Source organism: Bison bison, unplaced genomic scaffold (genome assembly GCF_000754665.1).
Source record: "Bison bison bison isolate TAMUID 2011002044 unplaced genomic scaffold, Bison_UMD1.0 scf7180017864372, whole genome shotgun sequence".
Taxonomy (NCBI): Eukaryota; Metazoa; Chordata; class Mammalia; order Artiodactyla; family Bovidae; genus Bison; species Bison bison.
This window is the reverse complement of record NW_011494944.1, coordinates 1,462,285-1,469,480: the sequence shown is the minus strand read 5'-3', so window position 1 is coordinate 1,469,480 and position 7,196 is coordinate 1,462,285.

Here is a 7,196-nt window from a genome sequence, read left to right as displayed (position 1 = left end):
GGTGAGGGAAGACCCTGAGAGTGTAGGATATTAACTATTTAGCACAATAAAACCCGAACTGGTATAATCGTATGGGACTACTAAATATATAGTAAATATTTTCTCCAACATTTTAGTTTTTGTCCCAACGTCTTCAACAAAGTCTCCTCTTTTAGACTAACTAAGAAGTGCTTCATAAATTTAGAGGCTATATTTAGTGAGGGTCATGGTAGGATGCAATAGCATCAACAGAAGAGAAGACCTTAACACACCACATGTCTCTCTGTTCATCTTCCGCCTACTCCACTCTATTCACTTCCCATAATTCCATCGTAAGAATGCTTCCTAAGCTCTTTAATGATATCTATATTGTTCAATTTAATGGTTTTTTTCTATCTTACCACTCCTTAGCAATGCATTTCGACAATACTTTTCCCCATGTTACCTTCTCAGACACTACAGTCTTTTCCTTCTTGTCGTTTCTCTGATCCTCACTATTCATTTTCTTCTGAAAGTTCATCATATGTTTTTTACTAAGTAAAATATTATTTCTGGTCTTGCCTTAATTTGTTCACAGGAAATCTCATCTGTGCCCAAAACTTCAGGTGGTATGACAATGGCTCCCACATGTGTATCTCTACATTACTCAACATCTTGGTGGATCAACGACACTCATTTAACCAGCTTCTTGAAATATAGATTTTTCAAAGACAATGAAAACATACATGAAACAAAATTATAATCATTTCTCCACTCACTATTAAACACACACACATAAAAGAAAATATCTTGCTCTAGAATTTTCTCTTTCAACCAATGCCATAACTATATATTCAATTAAACATACTCAAAATTTTAGATTCATTTCTAAACTTTTCTCTCTTGTACTTGCCATGTCTAAAACTTTACCAATACAGCTTTGTTTCTTAAATATTTATAAAAAGTATTCACTTATCTCTATCTGAGAAATAAACATTCTAGGCCAAAGAGTCATCATTTCTCACCTGGACTAATGGAATAGCTCTATAAAAAATTATGTTTATATTGACTTTCACTGATCCTATTCTCTAATCTATAGAAAGAGACATAATTTAAAAGTTAAAATTCAATAATTAAATTCCCCTATTTAAATTCTCAGTAGCTACCCCATTACTCTGGGGTCAAGACCAATATCCTTAACAAGATTACCAATGAGGCTCTGCACCTTATTTTCTTATCTTCAGCCATGCTGCCTATTTTCAGAGCCATTTAAATACCAGAGTTCCTACATTTTGAGGCTTTCCACATGCTCTTTCTGTGCCATACATGCCCTGCCTCCCATCTCTGTTTTTCACCTAACTTCCTCTTAATCTCCAGATCTCAACTCAAAAGCCAGTCTTTCATTAAAGACTTTCCTTCCACATTTGCTACACTCCTGACTAGATTAAGTCCAACTATTTTACACTGTGGTTGCACTCATCGATTTTTAATGATTTTGTGATATTTACCTACCAACCTATTTTAGTATACCAGTTCCCTGAGTGTAAATCCTATAATCTTGATTACAAAGACTATTCAATAGCCGAATACATCAAAACTTATTTGCAAGAATAAACTGACTCATTTCCTAGTGTATTTATTTTTAAATTTTAAATTAATTTAATTGAAGGATAATTACTTTACAATATTGTGATGGTTTTTGCCATACATTAACATGATTTTGTCATAGGTATACATGTGACCCCATCCTGAACCCCCTCCCCCCTTCCTCCCCACCCTATCTCTAGGTTGTCCCAGAGTACTGACTTTGGGTGCTGTGCTTCATGCATCGAACTCACACTTGTCAACTATCTTACTTATGGTAATGTATATGTTTCAATGCTATTCTCCCAAATCATCCCACCCTCTCCTCCCACTGAGCCCAAAAGTCCATTATGTTTGTGTCTCCTTTGCTGCTTGTATGTAGGATCATTGGTACAATCTTTCTAAATTTCATTATATGTGTTAGTATACAGTATTTGTCCTTCTCTTTCTGACTTACATCATTCTGTAAAATAGGCTCTAGGTTCATCTACTGCATTAGCACTGACTCAAAAGTTTTCCCTTTTATAGCTGAGTAATATTTCATTACATATATGTACCATAACTTCCTTATCCATTCATCTCCTGATGGACATCTAGGTTGCTTTCATGACCTACCTAGCCATTGTAAACAGTGCTACAATGAACACTGGGGTACATGTGTCTCTTTCAGTTCTGGTTTTCTCAGGGTAAATGCCCAGCAGTGGGATCGCTGTGTCACATGACAGTTCTATTCCCAGCTTTTTAAGGAATCTCCACACTGGTCTCCATAATGGCTGTGTCAGTTTGCATTCCCACCAACAACATAAAAGTTTAAAGGCAATTTACCCAAACCATTGAGAAACATTTCAGACAGCTAAATCAAGAACTCTAGATAGTTTCAACAATAGATCAGGTGTCTTTCCTTTCTGTTTCCCTTCCTTCTTTTTCTTCCTTATCTTGTTCATTTCTGCCTGCCTGTTCTTGTTTTTTGTTTTTTGTTTTTTCCAGTCACAACTGAGTACTTAGAATGGAGTTTTGTGCATTTTAGATGCTCAATAAAATTTGTTGAATTAATGAATCAGAATATCCAAAATGTGCAAATCAAAATCAAGCCTTATATAAGAAATGACTTCGAATATTTTAAAAATTAAACTAAATCTTGACTTTGATGCCATCTCCATGGAGTTCTCTTCTGAAACCCAGAGAAATAGCAGTGGATGCACTTGTCATCAGAAGAGTCCACACAATTCTCTCACAATCCTGAATGTTCTCTATAGTTTTCTAATCAAAATGCTTGGTTTTTTTATGAGTAATGTGTACTTTTGAACTTATAGAGAGCTTGCTCAGGGCACTATTGAGGTTAAAGGGCTTAAGAGATTGCTTTCAACCATTCCTAGGGGGACAGTTAACAAAGGCAGCTACCCCAGTAACTCAGGATGGACTACAGACTGACAGCACACTCAGTTTCCCTTTGCTCTCAACTACACTGAGAGTAAATTCTCAACAGGAAATAAAGATAACTTTCATGGTAAGAAGCCATTCCCCTGTTTTCTCAAAGATATTTTTAAAAATGAGGGAGTTTATCACTCGGAATCTGTGCAGTTTTCCTCAAAAGAGTGAGTTACAGTCATACAGAGAGAGTTTATGCAGAAACTCTAACATAAAATGATTCTAAAACCCTGACCCCTGTACTTGCCTCCCACTCTTTTTTTTTCACTGTTTCTTACTGGAAATATTGATAATTGACTTCAACCCGTCAGCTCATCTGCTTTTATCATGACAAAAAATTTAAGGCATATTTCCTGTACTATTCCAGCATTTTAATACCCAGCCTGTCTTTAGATCTGAGCCTTCAATATTTCTATTTTTTCATGCCACATGTAATTAGACTGCTATTTGGCCAGGGAAGCACTACAGACAATTATCATGGGGCAGCTACAACAGCATCAGAATGAATGCCAAAGCCAAAGTCTCAGTGCCGGCCTTCGGAGACCCTGTTTGGTTCATGTGATGCTAATTTTTGGCTTCTTCTAAATGCTCATTGAAAACAGAGGTTAGATAAAGAGAAGAAATGGTCAACAGATGGTATAAACAGCAGGAAGATACTAGATTTGGAGGGAAAAAAATGAAGAAAGTGTGATTCCTCAAATTCTAATACAGAGTAAATTAAATGTTAACTAGAGTTCAAGAGTTATCTTAATCTCTCCAAATATACTGAGCTTCCAATGTACATTTTCTACAATTCTCTTGTATTCTAGATACAAATTTACAGTGGTTTTATATATGTGTCAAAAATTCAATTCTCTCCTATCATCAGAGATAAAAAAGCTAATCATTTGGTATATATTTAAATAGTGCATAAAATATATGTTACTATGACTGTACACTACAAACTGTCTTTTTAGCATGCATTTTTATTTAAGGAAGAACCATGATCATGCTTTATATTAATGAGTATTATTTCACAACATCATTTACAAGGGATAATGGCATCTAACTTAAAATGTACCTTTAAAATTAATTCACCTTTTTTGAACCATAGAATTTTCAGTTTCTCCTTTTTTACATTATATAGACCCCTTGGGTTAAATCTTTGTTTCTATTCAATATTATTTTCTTGGATAAATTCCTATAGCAAATATGCCTGGGTAAAATGAGGCAGAACATCAAGCACATCAGGTCAGATCAGATCAGTCGCTCAGTCGTGTCCGACTCTTTCTTAATAATTTTAAATAAGCCAATAAACAACTGTGAGAGCTGACACCTCCTTGGGTATTATCCACTCTCTAAAGAATTAAAAGGTACTAAGAAGGAGAAGGCAATGGCACCCCACTCCAGTACTCTTGCCTGGAAAATCCCATGGACGGAGGAGCCTGGTGGGCTGTAGTCCATGGGGTCGCTAAGAGTCGAACACGACTGATCGACTTCACTTTCACTTTTCACTTTCATGCATTAGAGAAGGAAATGGCAACCCACTCCAGTGTTCTTGCCTGAAGAATCCCAGGGACGGGGGAGCCTGGTGGGCTGCTGTCTATATGGTCTCACAGAGTCGGACATGACTGAAGCGACTTAGCAGCAGCAGCAGCAGCAGCAGCAGCAAGAAGTAGACAATGGGAACATTTCAGAATGTCAGACCACAGTTGGCAGGCTATATATATATATATATATATATACCGTTTATGAAAAACCTAGATGTGTGTAGCAGCTTGTCTTAATAAAATTGCTTTACTGAAGTATATCTTGGTATTTAACTCAAAGTGGAGTACAGGCACACTTATGAGGACGGATGTTCTTTCTTTTATTCATTTTTTTCATGCACAATGCAAACATTTAAACTGTGAGGATTAATTCTGAAATGTTATAGAATGGAAACTTTAAAATTTACATGGCAGTGACCAAATAATAAACTGTCATATAACATCTATTGACACATCTTTTGTTTCCATTAGAATTATCCAAACCATAAAGTAAGAGCTACATTTTGAAGCTTCACTGGTGGGCTAATATTATGCTACAGTTATTTCTCTCATAGAAAATTGCTACATTAAAACAATACTCTGTGATAATTAGTTTCCAAAACAGCACACTCTCTAGCTTGTTTTAGCTAATCACTAAGTCATGCAAATGTTATTATTGTCAGCCCTCTTACTAAATACTTGAATATTAGAACCTTTGAAAATGATGTTATTTATAAATGTCATTATATAAATTCATTGTAATACATAATATAACTTTATAACGGAAAACACCATCAGACTTGGTTATGTCTGTAGCAGTGGTCTGTGAGTTTCTTTGCTTAATGTTTTCATTCATTCAACAGATTTTCATTGAATACCACCTAAATGGTCATGGCTCTATGCACTAAGAATGCAACAATGAATAAAAAAGATAAAACCCCAAACTCACTGTTCACTAGACGTTCTCTGTGGCCTACACTGATACCAAAATGAGTTTCTAATTTGCCCCCACTGAATTGAATTTATCTATTTGCAACATGTCTATATTTTGTATAATCATTTTCTATATTGAGACCTCAGGCTTTTCCCAGTTCTAAATGCTCATGATGAAGGATATTTCCCTTAGCATCTTTACACTTTTCGTAAGTTTTATTACATACTTCTTCCCATGCATTTGTATGAACCAAGTACTGATTTAATGGACTTGCTATTTTAGGATCCATTTATTAAACCTTCAATTTTGTTTTAAAGTCTCATATCAGTTCCATGATTTAAAACTAGCACATCATTACACCTCTATTGTTTTTTGCCTAAAATAGAGCATTATTTTATATTTAGAACTCAAAAGTGTTCTTCATTAATACAGATGTCTGGTACTAATACATAAGACCTATTGATTAGAATATGTTAACATTCACACACACACAAAAGAACAGCAATTTTCAGTTGTCACGCATGAAATATAAAAAGGGATCTAGTATTGAGAAGGGGGTTCTACTCAAAAGTGTTCCAGGTTTAAGATTTGATGAGGCTGTGATTATTTTGCTTAAAAGTCAACCAATTCACAACACAAATTTTATTATGGATTGAGTTATAACCATATCCTATAACACTTTTTATCATTATTCTTATTAAACGCTAAATATTTGATTAATGAATGAACCACTAATAGTGCTTGGTAACTTTGCTGATACTGTCATGTAATGAGTCAAAATCAATGATCTGCAAGCTGTTGTCCTTGGAAAACTACCTTAGTCAAGCTAAATTTCCTGTTTAACCATCACCGAAAATAAAGGAGATCATTTTGTCAAATAGGTGGACAAGGGGGACTCCTTCAGTTGGCTTCAGAATAAGCTAAGATAGTGATCCTAAACATGGAACACCATGCCAGAAGCTGCTCTGTGACTAGGTCAAAATGGCAAACTTAGTTCCACTACAGATAACTCAGCTTAGTTACTCTGTTCCTGTGTATTTTGTTCTTTTTCTTTTTTTGAGGGAAGAATTGGTGAAGGGAACATATACTGTAAGGGAAAATTAAGAAGTTGAGGCAAGAAACTTAGTTGTGCCACAGTATTTCCATCGGTAAAATGGGGATGATAGCAATACATATCTCATAGGGTTGTACTGAAGATTAAGTTAATTTATATTTATCAAGCTCTTAGACCAATGCCTGACATATAATAGGTCGTACATATGCAATTTATTATATTTAGTATGCATTCAGTTTATTATCAGATAGATAAATAAATGTATGTATTTAGTATATGTATTATGTATTAATTTTATTATTGGATAGATGAATAAATGTATATATTTATTATCTATTCAATGTATTAGATTAATAAATACATATACAAAGAAAATATTCTTCTGTTTAGAAATATTCTGTTTCTCACTTTGTAAAGTGCTATTGAATACATATCTTCTGTTTTTATATCTCAATGTGCAGATTATCTGGCAAAACAAGCTTATCTGAAAAAAGGAAGCACAAAACAACGCTTGAAAGCATGGAATTTAGAAAGATGATAACAATAACCCTGTGTATGAGACAGCAAAAGAGACACTGATGTATGGAACAGTCTTATGGACTCTGTGGGAGAGGGAGAGGGTGGGAAGATTTGGGAGAATGGCATTGAAACATGTAAAATATCATGTATGAAACGAGATGCCAGTCCAGGTTCAATGCATGATACTGGATGCTTGGGGCTAGTGCACTGG